The 21,655-nt window shown below is 46.1% G+C and overlaps 1 protein-coding gene across 2 annotated transcripts in view; it reads right to left on the bottom strand.

Annotated features, from left to right (window-relative positions):
* Positions 1-21,655, bottom strand: part of LOC104316467 (uncharacterized) — a 67,339-nt gene that overhangs the window by 22,253 nt on the left and 23,431 nt on the right. The gene's annotated exons all lie outside the window — the stretch shown is intronic.

Below are 21,655 nucleotides of genomic sequence, written 5' to 3'. Positions count from 1 at the left end.
TAAAAGGAAGTATCTTCCAAATTTCTGTCAATTAGTGGTTAGACTTTGCCCTGAAGCAGGTGAATTTATGTTCCTTTTATGAAGAAAAAAATAGTCTATTTAATGTAAATGTGGATGTTCCCATTATTTAACAGTTATTTTCATTATGTTTATTTATTTAGAATCAAAAAACAAGGTAAAAAAAAGCACCTGCCCACTGCCCTAAATCCATTTGCCATATAGTGTAAGAGCCATTAAAGCTGTCATAACATATGAACCACACAACTTGGCAAACAGGATGTACTTAAAACAGCAATTACTTTGTGTAACTACAGAAATAAACAGGTGAGTTGCAGCTCTATTCCAGTTTTAAGGCAGTGCTTTGAAAGTAGGCAAACGAATAAAATCATTCTTTTCCTTGAAAAAATTCCCAAAAAACAACTCAAAGTGGAAGAACAAGGCTTCAAGAGAGAACAGTTTTTCTGTAAAAAATACTTCAACTACATTTTTCATAGTGAAAAACTTGGTGATGGAGGCATATCAGGAAGAAAATTCTCCATCAGCTTTTGAAAGAAATAATAGATTTTCCTAGTTCCTGACTGTTTTCTACCCCTTTCCAGTTGGAAAGCTGTGTGAAGTGTGGGGTAACACTCACACACACACACGCTTTAACAAAGCAACTGAGGTGTTTTTCAGATTAAGCTCTTAACACAGAAGACCTGTGGAAAGACATCCCAGCATTTCACCAATATGGATGGTAAATAGTGAGACCTTTCTACTTCTTCTCTCCTTTTGTTTGTAGTCTTCCTGCTTTTTTCCAGTAGAACACAAAAGCAACACAGTAAAGGGAGCCTTGGAAACTCAAAAAGCTTACCCCCCCCCCCCAAATACACAAACAACCCCCCAAAAACTCAGAAGAAAAAACCCTCAAACTGAAGACAGTGTTCAGGTGAAAGTATATATTATTCTTCCAGTAGAAAGTACTGCTGGGTGGTGGGGAGGGAAGTCCCACTCCTCCACGACTTTTGTCATTCTACACCCCATGAGCACATCTTTGTAGTCCTAATCCACACAGCTGCCCTAAACTTAGAAAGGGAGTTGGAGACCCACCCACCATTTCTGTGCTCATCAGTCTCTTGGATCTAAAAACCAGCCCTCAGCACACTCACAGCCCACTTACACACCTGGAAAAGAGACAGACACTGCAGCAAGTCTTGAAACTTGTACATGGGTAGTTTGGGGCCTGAGGAAACTGCAATGCACTGTCCAAGCATGCATGGGGGAGAAGGGAGGTGCTGCAAGGATTTTGAGCTTTTTCTCTTTTTCTCTTAATCCTTTAGCAGGTGAATCCTAATGCTTTGTTATTAATCAAAGGGCTCAACAGTAGCCATGCCTGATGCCTCTGTCCCCACATCTGACCTAGCAGCACAGGCTGCTGGGTCAGCGCAGCATCAAGGTTTCTAACCTAAAAGGACCCAACAGGTCTTTGCACAAACCAGGTAGAAGGAAACAAAGGGAACTGCTGAACTGAACTAACCCAAGCCTGCGCCATCCTACTAAACAAGTAATTCTCCAGGAATTCCTATAAAACAACACAGGGCTCCAATCCCAGTGAGGCTGCAAGGCAGTTATTGTAAGGCTGGTATTTACTGTGAGGTTACTGCCTTTCTTAAGACCCCCCACAACCACACAGTGGAAAAGACTGAGGAGGAGGAGGAGGGAGAACTTGGTGGGGCTGACAAACCCCAGGGGTGCAGGGAAGAGCAAAGTGAGGAGTTGTACAGTCTTGCAAAGTTTTGGTCTCTCCATAAGCTTTTCTTCTAGACTGCTGTGAAATGTTGGGTGGTGGGGATGAGGAAGGGTAAGCTCAAGCCACAAGCCCACTGGTGGGATAAAATGTGCAAGACAACATAGGGTCAAGTAGTGAAAGTGAGAATCAGGACTCCGGATTTTGAGCCCCATCCTTCAGGGGAAGAGCACTGTTACAGCGGGACATACCCTGCACTGCATCCCATTTGACTATGAGCTGCATGACTCTGGGTGAGACTCTCAGCTTCTCCAGGCTGCCGTAAAGCTGAGCTTTAGGGTGATACTTGGCTGAACCTCCAAGGATGGAGTAAGGCTGTGACACCAAATTCCACAGTGCCTCAGTAGCACCACAGGATCCTCTGCTGAAAGGGGAAAAGTATCTTTACACACAACTGTCAGCCAGGGAGCAAGTACAACACCTCCCAGTACAGTCCAGTGGGGTCCAACACCTAGTGAGGTCCCACCCACATATCCCCTGATGACCCCATCAAGGTGCAACAAGAGACATTATTTTCCAACTACAAATTAGTAGAGGCAGCAAGACCTTAAATTTACTCATCCTGGCCTTCTATTAAAACGCATAGGGAGGAACAACAGAAACAGCATTACAGGACGACAGCCAAGACTGACCGAAAAGTTTGAACTAGCCTGTGGGCGGATGGACAACCAGCCAGACTCTACCAAGAGGAATCCAAGTGGTCAGCTGTATCCCAAGTCCTATGCTTCTGGCAGAAAACCAGAGGTGCTCTTTTAGCGATGCTGTTGTGATGAGCTTTAATCATACAAGGATCTTGCCACTATTTCCACTATAGCTACAGTTCAAAGAGGTTGCATTGTATAGCAAGGGCAGGATGCCCTTTGTTAGTCAATAGTGATCTCTGGTGTGCCTCTTGATGGACTTAGTAGTAAAATGAAAACATGACACCCCCTCATCCACAGGTTGTAAAACTGGAGCATAAACCTCACCAGGGGAAGCCCTCTGGAACTGCTGGGTTTTTCTACTTCCACTTAGACTGGAAGTGGAGCAAGACTGCTTGTGCTGCACTCTTCCAGCTTACTGCAAGGGTCCAAGGTCATCATAAGAAACAAAACAGAGGGAGAGAGAGAGCAAGCCAGCCACATGATCCTGCAGCTGAGAATGAATAAATAGAAGGCAAGTTATCAAATGTTACTCTATTTAATCAAATTGCTTCCACCCCACTTGCAGCCACACACTCTCTGCACCCAGCACAGTAAAGCCATGCCTTACAAAAAGTCAGTCAAGCATCTTTGTATGGTTTTCCATCCCTTGATTTTCCCTTTCCTTGCCAAGCCTGAGTGCAGACTTTTGCATGTGGAAGCTAAAACACAGTGCTGCCTAGCAACAGAAGGGGACTTTCCACAGCAGCCTCTCCTCATCCTCCCTCTGGAGACCTCCGCATCACAAGCCAGCCACAAGTTGCAGCAACTCATTAACCCCTATTTACATAGATACAAGGCAGAGCTGAAATAACATTTATTTATAATAACATTACATGACTTGCAGTAGGCTAAAGCCAGGGGAATGGCCTATAAGAAAGGTGACACATTCAGTGTAGTAACCCCAGGATTATTCCTAACTACTAGGCCAATCTGGAAGTGCAGTTTTATTTCCTCGAGTTATTTTTTGGGACCTATGACAAGAAGAGCAGAGATTTGCCAAAGGTCATGGAGAATGTTAGCAGCAGAGCTGAGAATAAACCATAGGGTTTGCTTCTGAGACTGTCTTCCACCTGCAGAAAAGGAAATGGAAGAAAAAGAGGCAGTGTCTGTGCCCAGCCTCGTTTCAATTAAAAAGTCCCTCCCGTTCATCTCCCAACAGAACTGCTGGCATCAGAGCTGAAACATACAGCTTGGGAGCACTATTATTTGCATGAAGGAAAGTATTTTATGATCTGCTGTAGCTTCTACTTAAAAGGAGGAACTAACATGAATAAGGAAATGTGATAGGTCTTTTTGAGGGCACAAGAGTTATGCCTCACTCTAAAAATAAGGCTGAATTGGAACATTTTAGAGTTAAACTCCCAGAAAATAGCAGAATCGGTTCAGCCTAAGAACCCTCCCACCAATCTCACCTCCTGTTATACAAATACTCCCTGCTCATAACCCAGTGACCCTCCCTGTCCTAGACGCAGATTCAAAAGAAACTTGCAGGGACTGGAAATGATCCCTTAGAGGGTTACATATTTACTGAATGACATGCGGTAATGAACCCCTGAACTGGCACATGGCTTTGCTGCACATCACTGCCACATCAAAATACGACATTAAGAGCAGAGATGAACCACCACCCCTGCTTCTCTCAGAGCACAGCTCTCTAGTCAAGCCTTGCTTCAGGAGACACCTCCGATTAAGCAGTAGTGCTCTAAGTCCTCTAACACTGATTTGAACAGTTTTGAACTAACCCAGGCGGTAAGTGGTGCACACATTTTTGCTTTGGGACACAATATTTGGCACACAATATTTGCTTATGCGCACAAACTACTGTATCTGGAACTACTGTATAAAAACTGCATCATCCAGATGACTAATACTAACACATAAAATATAGGTATTCTTAAATGCAAGGTCATTCTAGGAATAGTGAAATCCTCAAGGAGGTTGAATTTATGTCACACTACTGCAGTTCAAAAACAAATATTTAAAACCCTGGCAATGAACAATTTAAAGGCAGGCATCACAGCTTAATTTTCAAATACGTAAGAGTTCAAACAATCTCTCAAATCAGTGTACAATGCAAAATATCAGCTTGTATATTAATAAACACCTTTCATCTTACATCTGCTTTTTATATGAATGTTTCTATTTTTAGAATGGTTTCATTTTCACTGCCTCCATAGGACAAAGCAACAGCTCTTTTGTCTACTGGTGGTTTTTTTTTTTAATTATTATTAATTTTATTATCTGGTTGTAGTTTTAAACCTAAGGGCCTGTCTAGAGTTGGATGCAGTTTAACTACTACCATTTTTTTCAAACCAGTTTAGTCTATTTCATGAAAGAGAGCACAGGAACTCTCAGTTCAACTTAACTCATCATTTAATCTACAATAAATCAGAACACTTCATCCAATGCTACATACTGGTATACAATCAGCTTGTTACAACTTAAGAATTTTGAAGGTATTTTCACTTGTTTAATGAAAAAGATTTCAAGTCTGTATTCAGTAGCTGTACTGTAATGTGCCTCAAAGACCAGACTTTCAGAAGAACATCAAGCAGGCCAGAAGTCTGCCTTTCATCAGTTTTGCTGAGGACCCTCCACAGAAGGGCTGATGCACTTTGACTGAAGGTATGGACATGTCTGTCACTTGTTGACATCTTAAAGCTCTTGACAAGATACAAAGTGTTAAGCAGACCAAGTTTTAAGAAAAAGTCTCCTCAGCTCCATAACTCTTGTTTTACTTCTATGCTGTTAACCCTACCAGCCCGTTTCCCAGTTGTCCAGAATCTTCCTGGAACAACAAGGCAGACCAAGCTTGAATGTCTATCATAGAAAATAAATACAGAAGCAGACTGATGATACTGCTTTGTTTGTTCAGAAAAAGAACTGAAGGAAGAAACATTACAGTGCGGAGAAACTGCACTCTAAGTTGTAGCAGAAGGCTAATGCAAAGGGAGAAACCATGCCCAATGATGCAACATCCATAAAGAGAAAAAAATGACAGCAAGGCAGTGAAGCAGCAAGATGGCCCAATAAGCCAAGGGCTGAAAGGGCCTCAACAAGATGTTCCTTCTGACAGGGAGGTGAAGCAGATGCCGGTGAAGAGGCAATGCTGATGTGTGAGCTCCAGCCCAGTGCCATTCCCAGTGCACGCGACGAGCTGGCCAGATGAGCACGGCCCCGTGGCATTTCTCTCCTGGCAAGGCATTTGAGAGCAAGGAGCTTGCCTGACCTCCTTCCCTACCAGCCCCCAGAGCTGAGGTTGGGCCAGGAGGAACAGCCTTCCACACCAGCCAGCTGCTGAACAAAGCCTGTCCACTGCCTCACCACTGCTCAGGCAGGGAGAGCGTGCAGAGGGTTAAGGCACAGGGCAGGGGCACAGCTGCAGCGTAGTGGGCAGATAAGGTCAGGGCGCTGCACAAAGTGGCTATTGTACAGCACGATGCAGCTGCAGCCTTCTGCCTGACCGAGTCCCACCTCCATCCCACCGCATGGGATGGCACGGGGCAGACGGGCTGGGGAGCTGCTGGGGCAGGAAGCCCACAGCTGCTAGCCACCAGAGCAGGGAGACACACATGCAGGGAAACCAGCAGCAGCCTCACACTACTGACAAAGCAGGAGATTTCAGCAGGGCCCTTATTAAAGCACAGGCAGAATTAAAGGAAGGGGATTGGCTACCCCAAAGGCAGCGCTCCCACAGGCCAGGCATGAAACCCTACAAGGCCCCAGCCAAAGCTCAGCAGCAAGGCTGAAGCTTTCGGTGCCTCCCTGACCCGACAGCTTCAGGCACCTCCAGGCTAAACCACAGCAGCCCAGTGCCCTCTGCTTTTGCAGACATCTCCCAGGGCACAAGGGAGCCGGGCTGTGGCTCCTGTCCTTTCACCAACATGGTGATGGGTACTCTGCAAGAGGCAAAGCTGGGTCTGCCCCCCCATCGGTTTAGGAGGATAACAAGCAAAAATTCTTTTAAAGCTATTTTGTCAGTTGATTTTGGACTGGGGTTTTAAATTCCTTGGCACTGAGCAGTGCTGCTAGGGAATGGGCATCACCTCTTAGCTCTGCTGTACCAAAACTGTAAGGAAAAAGAGTAGATCACAGGCTCCTCCTTACTGCAGTAAAGCTGAAGCAACTCCAGCTGACCTTACCCCCCAGCCAGTCTCAGGCACATGTGACTTTAATCAGCAGAAAAACAAGGGACTAGTCCTTCCTAGCTGTCACCTGAGGGTACTCTGCATTTGCTTTGCCAGGGATGCCCTATGCCAGGCAAGCACCCACTGTCTGGGACCTCTGGACCCAGGGGTGCAAGGCCATTAGCCAGCACATCCATGTGCCAGATGCGGACGCAAGCTCCTTGGCCAGCCCCTGCAGCAGCACAGCACCAGGAGGGCTGTGTTTCAGCCACAGCCTTAAATTACAATTATCATCTGTCACAGTCTGCAGACTGCTCCACCAGAAGTTAAACAGCCTCCCAGCACTTTAAAATACAGGCTAATTCAAGTAGTTTGGCCAACGGTTTCCCCTCCTACAAACCCCAGCATCTGAAGACTGTAAGTTGTGGTGATACTGTGGAATATCCTGAAAAGCATCTGAGTTCTTTAGAAATTTATTTCTATTTCATATTCAGTTGAATTAGTCATTAATGCTTTTTTTTTTGCCACACTTACCCTCAATCTGAGGACCCTGCAAAACATCAATATATTTGGTCTCTCAACATTGTCACAAAGCGCACCCATCTCTATCAAACAGGGGAGCCCCGATTTTCCAGGCAGCACCTCTGCCAGCAAGTGCCACAAATCCACAGCCTTCACTTACTGCAAACACTGACCACTTAGCACCTCTGGACACGGCAGTAGAGGAAATACTGATTACTGAGTGATCACTGAAAACAAATTCAAATTTAAAAAAAAAAAACAAAAACCAACAGACAAGGCCTCACAAAAAACTGTACTACAGGGACTTGCCCAGGATCACATACTCAGCAAATGGTCGGCCATGAAAACCACAATAAAATAACTTCTGTGGTCACAAAAATCCCCTCCAACATGATGTCATTAGCCACCTCATTTTGTGCACTCCTGGGAAGGGCTCAGCTGTCACTGCTGAAAAGAAATGGGTGAGAGCCTACAGCAAATACAAAATGGCCCTGAACCACAGGTGAGTCTTAACTGGCAGAAGAGCAAGTCAATCCCATAAGTGGATTGCTCTCTAAACAAGCACAAGCCAGTCATACCTCAATCCAGAAGGACACACAGGTGATCAGCAGAGTGGCACCAGGCTGCTGGGCCTGGCTGGTGCCTGCTACAGAAGTGTGAGCCAAAGCCTGGCCAGCAAGGTCTGCCACCTGGCAGAGCACCCAAATTCCTACCACTCCCAAGGCCCAGAGAGCAGATAAAATTATTCAAATTACAGGCTGCTTTTTGAAGTTCTCCCTGAATATCACACTAGAGCCACAGCTAATGCAAACACAGCTACCTACTTACACAATTATGGTCTAAGTAAACAGACTCTCTGCGTGTCTGTAGATGACTCTGGTTTTCTGCAGCTCCTCTGTCACCTTTGTGGCATACAGTCTGCAGATATACTCCAGATCTGTACAGAAGCCCTGTCCCCCTAGGCACCGATAAAATGGGCCAGATTTGTCCTGGCACTTTTACCACTAGCCCTTTGGTTTAAGTTTGGGGATGGAGGAAGTGAACACTCTGTATGGAGCATCTCTGGCTCAGCAGCCACTTCCCCTGCTGGTCTGGCAGAGTCTGAATGTGCTGATCTGCAGGGTACATCAGATGGTTCATCTATTCACTGCTCACCAATCCCAAATCCCTCACTGAGTTTTCTTTGAGACCTGGAAAAAATGCAAAGCTCCATTTGTGTAGGAAACAGACCTGACTGAAAACTCCAGCACCTGTGGAGTAACAAAAATATAAAGAAGGGGCAGGATTCATTAATTCCCGATCACTCATCTGCACATGCCAAAGTTACCGAAGTTCAAACGCTGGGCTTGCCCCTCCTGCTCACTAGAGCCTGGGAAGGGAGGAGGGGTGCAAAGGGACAGGGGAGTCTAGTTTCACAGCTGGCAGGCATGGTAGCAGCTCCTGAGAAAAAGCTTACAAGGCTTTTAATTCAGGGTTGCCAACGTGACTGTTTCCTCCCTTCATTCCTGGCCTTGGCTCCAAAGCTGTCCACAGGGAATGTCCAGTCTAGTTTAACATATCATCTGATGTCTCTATAGTTTGTCTCACTTCTGCAATCCCAGCTTGCAACTGTTAACTGAAGCCTTGGCTCAGACATGACTTCAAAGCCCTCCCTCCCCACGGACTTTTGCCATAGGCAGAGCGAGGGCAGAGGGCACACTGCCTTCTGTGGCTTTATCCCTTTACTCTCAGTGCTGCTGCTGCAGCACATGGGAGATGGCAGTGCTGGGGGCTTGAAACAAGCAGCCCCAGACCCTTTCACCATTTGCTGTTTAAACAATGTCCCCAAGCACACCAAGAAGGGGTTAAGACATTAGCACAAGTCAGGCAATAGAGTAAACACAGTTTGCTCTAAGCAGGGAGACACAGAGGGCTCTGAAAGTCACACAGCTGTACACCCTGGGAAAGAAGAAGAAGAAAAAAATAAAGTCAGTGAAAGGTACAGATTCTTGTCAGCTGGGACATTACAGGGACACAAAGAGGAAAACAATCCACAGATGGCTGCTCAAAACCCAAAGGACACAGGGACTATGAGAGCATGTGCCAGATTACCTTTACAACATCCTGAGCTAACTGAAAAAACTACAAGACACCCTGAAGGCTCTGTGCATGCCACAGGGCCTCGTGCATACCAGCCAGAAAGCGAACAACCTAATCATCCGCAACACCAGATTTCCAGAAAAGACTGCATGATCACACAGGTTCGCCACGGCAGAGGAAAGGATAGCTGTATGCATGGAAAGCAAAAGAAAAAAAATAAGGCTCAAAATTGTTTCAAGTCTAGATTTTAAAGCAAATTTCTTCAAGTATTTGAGCCAACCTGAATGTTTTAGATGTTGATATCAAGTAATTATGTTTAAAAGTATAAATTCTTGGCCCTGAATGCCTGTTTGTCAGCCCAAAAACCTGCCCTAAAGGGTATAGTTAGCACAAGGGACTTTTCAGGAGGTATAAAACCCACACTGTATCTATCTAATCCATCACAGAACACATGCCATGGAGATCAATGGGTTTGTCTGGGGAGAATCTGGAATATGCACCTTCTCAGCAGATTCTTAGCCGGAGGGTTGTTCTTAGTGGAGCTCCTCAAAAATAGGGCACCATGGGGTATACTCATTGCACTAAATGAGGAAAGGATTTTTCAGTGGCATGGAAGGCAGCCATGGACTGTTCTTTACAATAGAAACCTCCAAAGGTGACTCTTAATCACCTCCCACCCTCCCTCCAGCTGAATGTGAAGGACATTACCCTGTGGGAACCCTTGCATTGGGTTCAGCTGGTGGGAACACAAAGGCAAAGGCAACTAAGGAGAAAACACAAGGTCACACCTTCAGACCAGAACTTGGATTTGTGGATAGCAGAGAAACTTTGAAAAAGCCAAATGCAGGTTAACTGCATAAACAGCTCTGGGAAGCCAAAACAAGCCTGTCTCAAACAAACAAGGAAACAACCTGAGCCATGGGGCTTGCTCAGGCTCCACAGAGTCTGAACACAAGGCACAGAGTCGTGCTCCTTCTCCTCCCAAAACACACACACGTACATGTCATGTCTGCACAGCCCAGCAGCATATTTCAGCATCTTCTCCTTTCACATGACTATGCCTATTTGTGAGATCCCATTTGTTTGCATGAGCACATGAAAATAATTTTAAATAAACAAGTACTATATTAGAAATTACAGGCCAGAAGATGATTAACAAACCAGAAAGACCATTTTTTGTCTTCAGACAACCATAAAGTGAGAATAGTAGAACATTAATAACCACAGAGAGAAATGATGATGTAACCAACTGTTCCCACATGTCCCACCCCACCACTTACTTGTCCCCCTGCTCCCCTGCCCTACTGAACCTCACATACAGGTTAGTGACAAGGGAACATGCTGAAATGACTAGCTATTAGGATAAAGGCCTCTTAATCCAGGGAGCTAATCCATTTATACAGCACATAACTAACAACTGTGCTCAGAGAATGTTCTCCCACACTCGCATGCAGCAATGCCTGCCCACACCTGCCTCACAGCACAACACTACACAGCACATGGGGCCTGGGGTGGTGTCTGCAGGTTGAAGCTCAGAGCTTGTGATGGAGTTTGTCCTACCAACTTTGAAAGGGCCAGCCTAGGCCTCTACCCATGTGAACAGCTTGCAAGGAATTCAGAGGAGCCAGTATCCCCCATCTGGTGCTTTGCCCTTCCTCTTAAGTAGGTACATGGTTCCCTTCAGCACTGGTGACTAGCACTTGTGGATTCCAATACCCTGTTACATCCCCTTTGTCCACAACCTCATGGCTGCACATAGCTCAGGATGGCACAGAAGCTGGTCCAGAGAAGCCTCCCCAATGCGAAAAGCAATACAACCAATGCAGCAAACAGTGCTTTCCCCTGGACACTTTAACGTGCTGAGCTTCAGCATCTCCACTTGTCCACGGGTGCCAGCACAGGATACACGTTACTCCTACCAACTTTTTGAACCTCCCCTATGCAGGAGCAGTGATGTGCCAGCTCAGAGCCAGAAGCAGGCCACTACCCTTCCAAACAGGTGTTAGCAGAACACAGCAACCCTTAGAGCTATGCCCAAAGCTGTGCAAGAACAACTAGTTGGAGAACTGCTGACCTCATGTATGCCACTCCATTGTCTGCATCAAGATCCACTTTCCAAATACTTGGAAATAAACTTTCAACTCAATACCCTGTAAGATCCACATCAGAGCCTGTATAACACATGCCAGTGCTTGTAACACAAATTTTAACACACAAATCATTTTGGTGTTTCCTTTCTTCAGTTCAGGATTTTGGCCCATCTCATGCTTACGAAACAGTCATGTCCAAGGACCAAGAGGGCTCATTCACCCACCACACTGGAGAAGGGCAAAAGTTCAGATCATATCATTAAAAGAAGAACGAGCAGAGTACAAAGGCAGACCTGAACGTCTCAAGGCCAACTTCATTAAGAACCTCTGTACAGAGAAAGTTGGTAATAAAAGCAAAAATTTATACTACATTTGTATGAATAGTTTTGAGGGTGTTTGAGTGATTTCGATGCTTGCATCTGGAAAGCAAATGAACCAATGCCTCAACACAGTACAGAGTTTTACACAGTGGACCAAGCAACATAGGCAAGTCTCACAGTTGCAGCAGTAGTTACTGCTGCTTTCTACTTCTAACCCTACCAGGAGCCACATCATGAGATAGCAATCTGATTTTTTCAGCTTCTTGAGGTTTACCATTTCACTCATCTGTAGGGTCTTTCCATAGGCTGTTTAGCATAACTGCCCATAGTAAAAGAGTCTGCAAAATGCAGACAGGAAGAATTAGCACATCAAAAATGCCTTTCACACTGCTTGTAGCAGTCAGACTTGAAAAGAACATTAGGTGTATGATGCAAGAAAAGATACAAGAATACTAAAGAGATGTTGCACTACAAGTCTCTCTGCTCAAAAAAACATTTTCCAAGAGCACTACTTCTACTGCTCATAATTACACTCATTCCTCTAACAACACTTAGAAACTAACAGAGCTGGCCATGTTATTCAGAGGATGACAAAATTATATTAAGTTGAAAACACATTAAGAGCTTGATTTGATAGTACACCAAATTCAGAACTACAATGAAAATACACATACCATGAGCTTACTGTGCTATTTCAATCAGAGCTCTAAACAAAGCACCACAGCTTAGGTTTCAAGACTTACATTAAAGTATGCTCAATATACAGCCTTATCTAGCCTGGTACACCATGCTCTTGTGTGAGGCTTGTCTGTCTTTCCTGCACAGACAGCAAACAATAGCAGTAACAGACTTTCCTGAACAAACATGGGGCATTCCCTGACCTATGGCAGTTTCCCCAGCTGTAAACCACATCGCCTGTAATCTAGCAAGTAACAGGTTTACAGCAGTAAGAAAACAAGACATCTGACTGCTCCATTTTAAGGATATTTCTACCTATACTAGGAACTGCACAGATCCACTACCTTTGCAATTTGGAAAATGATTTGTTAAACTGCTCCTTGTTTCTTAATCATATTATGCCCACATACCATCATGCCAGAGCCTACAGGAGTGTCTGATGAGCCTCTGAAGTGATATGCAAGATAGGGAGTTCCTAAAGTCTCCACAGGTAGGCAAAAGACTTATCTATGCTGTCAAAAATGAACATGCTTACAATAAGACTGCAAAGTAACTTGCCAAGCAATTCATGGTTTCATCCTTTGTATAACTGCCCAACCTATTTTTTCCATAATGAAACGCAAGTAGGTGAAATTATAGGTTGCAAGGATATGCCAGGATTTTAACACAAGCACATTTTTAGAATTAAAAATATAGTTTACCCTCACATAGACATTATCACAGACTTCTCATTTACATTAAGTTCCTAACACTCTAGACAATCCTCAGTTTTGCAAGTTCATTCCTATGGAAATTGCTTTGCATAAGCAAGGAAAGTCCAACAGGAGATTGAAAAGATTATTTCCAATGAGGAAAACCAGCAAACTTAATAGGGTTTCTCCTAAGTACCTTAATTTGTGCCATTTTTAATTTACCTGTGGCCCCCAGGACACCCATGCTTTTGAAACCTTGAATTTAGAAAAAAAAAAAGTAACTATGTTTTTGGCTTGGAGAGGGAGGGTTCATCTCTGACTTACTGGTCATCATTTTTTTAAAACCAATTGCAAGTCAACAAGAAGTGTGTATCTGGCAACACAGCTCTGGAGATGGGCAGGGAGTTTTAGAAGTGAATTTGCTCTGGTTTAGCTCAGTCTCCATCTACATGAGAAGCAGATGTCTCTGTTGAGTGCCTCCTCCTGTGAGACAAGCTGTGGACCAATGCCCAGAACTCCCATTGACATCAACAGGCTGAAAGAAAGTGCGAGCAGAGCCCAGCAGTGTGGTTCTCATGTGAACCAACATGGAGAGGTTAAGAGCTAAGGCAGAAAATCAGACCCCACACCAAGGACAGCTGTGTTGTTGACAGCCAGGCTGGCTACTCTACCATGGCAAAGCTTGCCTCAAAACCAGTATTTCCTAGAGCGTTTACTCTAGTCACAGGCTTGGCCTTAAAAGCTCAGCCAGCTTCTGCCTATTGAACAGTAATGGTTGCTGCATTTTCAAGTCTCAGACATGCTCTGGGACAAGCTGCTTGCTTTCAGTCTGCAGTGGCAAAACTGGAGAACACCCAGCATCAATAGTTAATCTGCACAATCACATAACCACCCTGTTTCTGCTGTTTCCAAACCTGCACAACCACCTCCCTCCTTCCTTCTCACTCACAGGCAGTGACCCATGGGGAGACTGCAGGATACAAAGCACACCCATGTCACCTCAAACACCAGTGCCAAGCCATGCTCTCCAAGGTCCTACTTCAGAGATATGGGGCTAAGCAGTGCCTGTGGAAAGCAAAGGGAAAAACCAAGCTTTTGCTTTCCATTCCTTGCTACTATCACTTCTGTGCAGTGCTTTGAACAAGTCTCTTACCATCTGATTTTTAAACAGTAGCAGCCTTGTAGGTGCTGACTTCTAAGACGCTGGTCACTTGTGTAAGTGCTTAAGCTGGGAATTCAACGCTTAGTGGTGGTGGTATGGTAGGAACAAAAGAAAAAGCCTAACCTATCTCTTCTGCTCTCTTCAGTTTCTTCATCTATATAATAAAGTCAGAAAAGCAAGCAGAGAACTGCCACCACCATCAGATGCTCTCTGGACTACATGAGGAATAACCAGCTTGGTTCTAAATAGCCATTTACCCTTTCCAGTCTCCTCAAGCTCACCTCACTGATCCTCTGAAAAAGTAAACTGTAAGGCTTTCTCCTTTTCAGAGAGATCCATTCATCTGCAGACCAAATACAACATGGGCAGTGACAGTATATGGTGAAGCTGCCTGCAAACTCCTTTTCTCCCCAGGCAACAATGAGATATTTGTATCACAATGAGCCACACACTGAGGGAGGAGTGGGAAGGGAGAGATATCTGCCCAACTCAACAGCCACACTGGGACCCAACCCAGGCAGCCCTTCTACTCCAGATACCAAGGCTAGGGGAGGTAAGGACAATCCAGCCTTATTCCAGAGAACAGCACTGTAGAGAAGGTCCTGACCTTCACTGCCAAGCAACATCTACTAACTGGTCTTGCTGGAAAGTATAAACAGGTTGCAGCAAAACTTCTTAATCTGCCAGGCCCTTGAGGCTACTTGGGCTGAATTCAGAGAGTAGGGAAGAGAATGTGCCAGCATTATCCTTCTGTACTGTACTGTGTCAAAACAAGAAACAAGACATCCTTTGGAAAACCTTCTTCAAGAAGGACCTGCAACAGCCAACACACAAGAGACAGAACAGGAATATGCTGCAGGATTGCCACCCTTAGGTATCCAACCCAGCACCCACTCTTTGACTGCCATTCACTCCACCTCAAATCACATTTTAACCAGTTGTGTTGTTGCTGCAGTTAAGATCTCTAGGTTTTGCTGAGTAATGTTTTTTGTGGCCTGCTGGCAGCCCACCATATACCACTGCCAGTAGATATGGGAGACTGGGTTTTTCCTTCTACTGGCTCACTAGGAATTATTTTCTGTAGTCCTTTCAGAGGCAAATACTAGAGGTCAAGACCCCAACCTTGTCTACTCATGTGCAGAGATTCTGCCAACCACTTTCAGGTGGGAAAACTTCAACACCCCCACCCCACCCAAATTTGCTCCCTCCAGGCCTACCTACCCCTCAGAGTCACACCAAGAGTTCAAGCCTCACACAGTATCACCAGCATTACTCAGGACTTCTCCTTAAGCCACAACCCAAGGACACATGCCGGTGGTGCCCGTATGCCCATTTGATCTCCTCTCTCTGGTCTGCAGCCAAAGAATCAGCTTTAGTCTAATAACTTCTTACCATGCTTTAGAGCTTAAAAAAAAAAAAAAAAAAAAGAAAGACAGCAGGATTGGGAAGGTAGCCAGCAAGCCTGCCAATCTAAATAAGCTGTTGGCTTTAACCTTAGGCTCATAATTTACTGCCACTGGTGCCAGGTGCTATATTGTCCCTTTGGGAATCTTAATATAACAAAATGACTCTCTCTAGCTCTGTTTCCACCCATTCTTACCCTCTTCTTCCCCTTCCTATCCCACAGATCTTTCTTGCCTTCAACACATACTCTCCCAAACCAGCCACATCTAATTTCCTTCCCTCATCTTCCTTTTCCTCAACCAAGCTCTCTAGTGCACTGCAAGTCACCCAACTTAATCCCCACTCTCATGATTCAAAGCAGCCCCTCAAGGAACTGAGTTTCAGATGTTTCAGGAGATGTTCTAGCTACTGTCTTACACTTGGAGACAGCCCAGATGCTACTTAGGTTCCATGGTAGTCCAAATAGCTATATTCACCAACATGCAAGCTCCCAGGAAAAGAACACAAAGTTACATGGCTAGGTACCCAAGTAAAAAGAAATAGATAAATACTTCCAGACAGAAGCACTCATAGTGGCTCACTTGTCCATCTCCCCCTTGAACTGTTGTCCCTTTGCATGCATTACAAAACCAGATCAAAAATGCACTCAGGCAAACAAAGAAGGAAAGGATTAAGGGACAAGACTAGAATTGTTTGGCCCTAGGAATGGACAAGCCAACACTCTCTGTGCCAGGGGCTGACACAATGGTGGAAGAGGTCTAAGGACAGATGCATGATCAGAACGAAAGTCTGCCAGCAGCACACCTGAAAGGTGAACATACTATCAACAGATGTCATGGGGCAGAACAGAATTGGAGCAGACTTACACAGAAATTAATTCTCTATTTCAACAATGTACAGAGAACATAGATCCCCACAGAGAAGCTGTTGATGTACAGGCTGGATGAGCAGACAGCAAGGTGAACTGAAAACTGGGTGAAGAGCTGAGCTCAGAGGGATGTGATCAATGGCACAAAGTCTAGTTGGAGGCCAGCAATTAGTGATGTACCCCAGGGATCAATATTGGATCCAGTCCTATTCAACATCTCTATTAATGATCTGGATGATGGGGCAGAGTGTACCCTCAGTAAGTTTGCTGATGACACAATTTTGGGAGAAGTGGTTGCCATCCAGAGAGACCTTGACAGGCTCAAGACATGGACTGACTGGAACCACATGAAGTTCAAGAAGAGGAAGTACAAAGTCCTGCACATGGGGAGGAACAACCCCAAGCACAAGTATACACTGGGGGCCACCCAGCTGGAAAGCAGCTTTGCAGAAAAGGATCTGGGGGTCCTGGTGGACACCAGATTGAATGTAAGCCAGCAACGTACCCTTGCTGCGAAGGTCAATGGTATCATTGGCTGCATTAGGAGGAATGCTGCCAGCTGGTTGAGGAAGGTGATCCTTCCCCTCTAATCTGCACTGGTGAGGCCACACCTGGAGTACTGTGTCCACTTCTGGGGGTCCCCAGTACAAAAGCAACATGGAGGTACTGGAAACAGTCCAACAGAGGGCCACAAAGATGATTAAGGAGCTGGAGCATTTATCCTATGAGGAGAGGCTGAGAGAGCTGGGAGTGTTCAGCCTGTAAAAGATATGTCTCAGGGGGGACCTTATTGTGTACAAATATCTGAAGGGAGGACAGAGTCTGGTGCTCTTCAGTGGTGCCCAGTGCCAGGACCAAGGGCAATGGGCACAAACTGAAACACAGGAGGATGTTCCCTCTGAACATCAGGAAACACTTTTACTGTGAGAGTGACTGAGCACTGGCACAAGTTATCCAGGGAGGTTGCAGAGTCTCCATCCTTGGAGATATTCAAAAGCTGTCTGGACATGGTCCTGGGCAACTGGCTCCAGGGAACCCTGCTTGAGCAGGGGTTGGACAAGATGACCTCCAGAGGTCCCTTCCAACCTCAACCATTCCATAAGAATGCTCTAACCACTGTCATGGTGTTTGATGCTGAAAGTTTAGGAATAGGACTAGATTATCCTACCTGCCTTGCCCTTGGCATTTACAAGGTGGCACCATGGCAGCAGGTGAACCATACCATCAGTGAAGTGAAGACGTAGTCAAATCAGTTGCCTCCTTCAGGAAAGGAGGAAATCATTACCCTTTCTAGAAAGCAGCTAGGCCAAGTTCCACATGGGTTACAGTTCTCATGCTCTGACTCATCCAGTCCCAGCAGCACATGGGCACTTCCATTACAGCGTGTTTTTGCATGTATTAGCCATCCAGGGAACACTTAGGGTACACAGAGAAAGAGAAAGATATTTCTTCTGCCTAGCAGAGTCATAATTGCCTCCTCATGGCAGGGCAGGGTTCCTCATGTCTTCCCTTGCTATTGAGTCTTTCTCTACCTCCCAGACAGCACCCTTCCTTCCCACCCTCCCTTTCTCCATCACTGTCAGACTACAAATGCATTAATCAGCAAACCAGACATCAGCTGGGTGGCACTGAGCTGAGTCTTTATAACAGACATCAAACCAGAAGAAAATATCTCCTCAGCTCCTCCAAAGGCACAAAGAATGAGACACCTCTACCACACCCCATCACCCACTCCTAGTACATGTCTAGAGTCCCAGAACCTCCTGCCACAGAACTGCATCCTTGCAGGCAAGTAGACCAGACAATCTAATCAATCATTTTCAGCCCCAAACTTTCTCATGCTAGGATCGCCTTGCAGCAGCCAGGCATAGCATTTGTTTTGCTGGCTGCTTCAGTGCCAAATGCTGGCAGGGGTGAGATAGACAGGGGTTTCTGTACTGGAGGAACAGCTGCTGTAGAATATTTTTGGGGATAAAAAAATAAAAGCAAAATTGCAGGAGGTTACCAGAAGCAGGATTTCTCATTCTGTAATGGCGCAATCGGTTTCTGCAACAGTTTCCTTATTATATTGCTTCAAGCAGCACTCTACTGCACCCAGGGACAAAGAACTGCTATGGCCCAACTTTTCACACCTGGGAGAGAAGTTCTGGCACTGGGCCCCTTAGGAAATGGTGTAAGCCATTACACTCAGCACAGGCCCCTGAACTCCACTCAGTCACTCTGGAGAGCAAGGCCCAGGGCAGAGACAGTGATGAAACTACCACCGGCACCAGCAGTGGGTTTTCCAGCACTCCCTCAGCACAGATGCAAGTTCAGACAGGCAAACAGATGATAACAATTTTCAGGAACTGACAAGGCCTAGATTCAAATGGGAGGCTGAGAGGTGAAAAGGACTTGCAAGCTCACACATTCTCTATCTGGAAGCTATTTGTCAAGTCCTGAAGCGACAGGCAAGGGCAAAGCCCAGCTGTGCTAAGGATATGGAAACCTCACCCTGTAGCCATTAGCAGCCCAAAGCCCAGACCCCAGTGTACCAGAGGTCACACACTGGTCTTTGGTCACATGTGGTAAGTGGCATCCTGCAGCCTCTGTGCAACCAGTATTGGCCCAAAGAAAGCTTTCAGTCCCGATCACCCTACCAGGCCCAGTCCAACCAAAATGCCAGTATCCAAATATTCAGCAGAAGGACTGTTGGGCTTGACATTTCACAGCTGAGCCCAGACCAGGGCTCACACTGTACCCAGGCCACTTTCAGTGTCAAGCTGTCATGGTTTAAGCCCAGCCAGCAACAAAGCACCAGGAGGCCACTCGCTCACTCCTCCCTGCCCCCTCCGTGGGATGAGGAGAAAATATAAAGAAAAGCTCATGGGTTGAGACACGGACAGGGAGGGAGCACTCACCACTTAGGTCACAGGCAATGAACAGACTCAACTTAGGGAAAAAACCAAATCAATTTAATTTACTGCTAATAAAATCAAAACAAGGATAATGAGAAGTAAAACCAAATCTAAAAACACCTTCCCCCCACCCCTCCCTTCTTCCTGGGCTCAACTCCACTCTCGGTTTTCTCTACCTCCTCTCCTCCAGCGGTGCAGGAGAAGAGGGAATGGGGTTTGCCGTCAGTTCATCACACATTGTCTCTGCCTCATTGTCTGTCTTCCTCCTCAGGGGGAGGACTCCTCACTCTTCCCCTGCTCCAGTGTGGGGTCCCTCCCACAGCAGACAGTTATCCACAAACTTCTCCAGCATGGGTCCTTCCCATGGGCTGCAGTCCTTCAGTCACAGACTGCTCCAGCATGGGCTTTCCCATGGAGTCAAAGCCATCTTCGGGGGCATCCACTTGCTCCGGCATGGGCTCCTCCACGGGCTGCAGGTGGGCATCTGCTCCCCCACTCACCTCCATGGGCTGCAGGGGGACAGCCTGCCATCTCACCATGGGCTGCACTGGCAGCATCCCCTCCTCCAGTGCACCTCCTCCCCCTCCTTCTTCACTGACCTTGCTGTCTGCACAGGGGTTTCTCTCACGTTCCACTCCCCTTTCTGCTGCAGGCTTCCCTTCTTAAATCTGTTATCCCAGAGGTGCTACCACCGTTGCTGATTGGGTCAGCCTTGGCCAGCGGTAGGTCTGACTTGGAGCCGGGAAAGCTTCTAGCAGATTCTCACAGGAGCCACCCCTGTAGCCCCCTCCCCTGCTACCAAAACCCTGCCACACAAACCAGGATGAAGTTCCACTCACCCATCATGCACTGGAACTACTCATCCACCAAAGGGGTGCAGTGTCTGCAGTGAGAAATCCAAATGTTAGCACAGGATGTGTTTTTCCCTTCTGTGCTGGCCTTTTTCATCTTAGCATCTCAAAGCATTTTAAATAATGCATTAAGCCTCCATAAGACAATGGTATATATATTATCTACTCATACATGCAGGCAAATCATGGTAGAAAGATTTCACAACTTGCTCAGAACTACTTAGTGACTTCGTAGCATAACTGGAAATACACCCACGTACCCAAACTCTCTGCCTTGTACTTTAAAATGATGCTTTCCTTACCAGCCACTTACCCACACATAAACAAGGACAATTTGGATTGCTCATTGTGCCAATCCAAAGCTGCTCTCCTCCAGGAGAGATCTCTTATGATCTCTCTCCCTGCAAATGCTACACTCTGACCTCAAGCTGCTGAAAGATTTCAAAGGAGCTTCATGCAGTCCTACTGAACAGCACAGGAGGATGGACCCTTTACTTCCTCTCTATCTGTTTACACAACATGCCAAGACCAATTAGTCTCATCTCCCGGGAACAAGCTCAGCAGCTCCAAGGAGTCTTTGTGACACCCTGGACTTCCTTACACTTCAGCTGACCCTTGCACCCCTGATGCCTTCACCTTGAGCCAATAAAGGATGCCCCTGGTCTCCTTGACCTTGTGCTCTCAGCATTGCCAAAAAAGCCAGATCTGCTGGCTTAACAGGGTGGCAGCAGCCACAGTCCTTCTAGTACATGCACGGCCTTTGTTAAATAGTAAGTGACTGGCAGCCAGGCCTGCGTGTAATGATGCTGTTGTCCAAGGACTATGATCAAGGCGTGGCTGGGAGAGGGCATTCGCTGCAGTAATGTGGGTGTCTGCACAGGCCAGGGTATTTCTGTCCAATTAGGGCAAAGGAAGAAATCTTCTGAGCTAATTTTCTAGTCCTTTGGAGGAGTGAAGAAAAGCATGCATTGAATTGCCCTTGCTCAGCCTCAATAGAGAAGAGACTGAGTGGCCAGCTGACCAGCCAGCCAGGGTAGAAAATACACCCACCAACTGTCCAAACTCATGGCTGGGGCACAAAAGGGCAGAATCACTGCCCCATGAAGCTGGAAAGACATGGCCTGGCACCTAACCAGAGTAGGACTTTTTAAACCTGCTCCTGTGCAGGTTTAAACCTTTCCTGCTGAGGAAGGCTGAACTGAAAGGCCCAGATGGAGATTTCCATTTATCTACAGGCCATGGAGATAGAAGCACAGCAATTCCCTAAGCCCTTTAAAAGCACTCAGATTGCCCCCAACCCACTTGTCTCTCCCAAATTTGCTCCCCTTCCTTACCAAAAGGCACCCGATCACTGGAACACACGAAGACATTTGGACACCACGTGCCACTGATCCATGGCCTTCCTGCAAAAGCTGCCCTGTTTGTTCAACCCTAAGAATAGCTAAGCATCCCAACACAGAGCCACTTCACACCAAAACTCCCTGGACCAATTTTCC

The sequence above is a fragment of the Haliaeetus albicilla genome, chromosome 13 (assembly GCF_947461875.1).
Source record: "Haliaeetus albicilla chromosome 13, bHalAlb1.1, whole genome shotgun sequence".
NCBI lineage: Eukaryota > Metazoa > Chordata > Aves > Accipitriformes > Accipitridae > Haliaeetus > Haliaeetus albicilla.
Note: the sequence above shows the minus strand (reverse complement) of the source record. Positions and strands in the feature narration are given on the sequence as shown.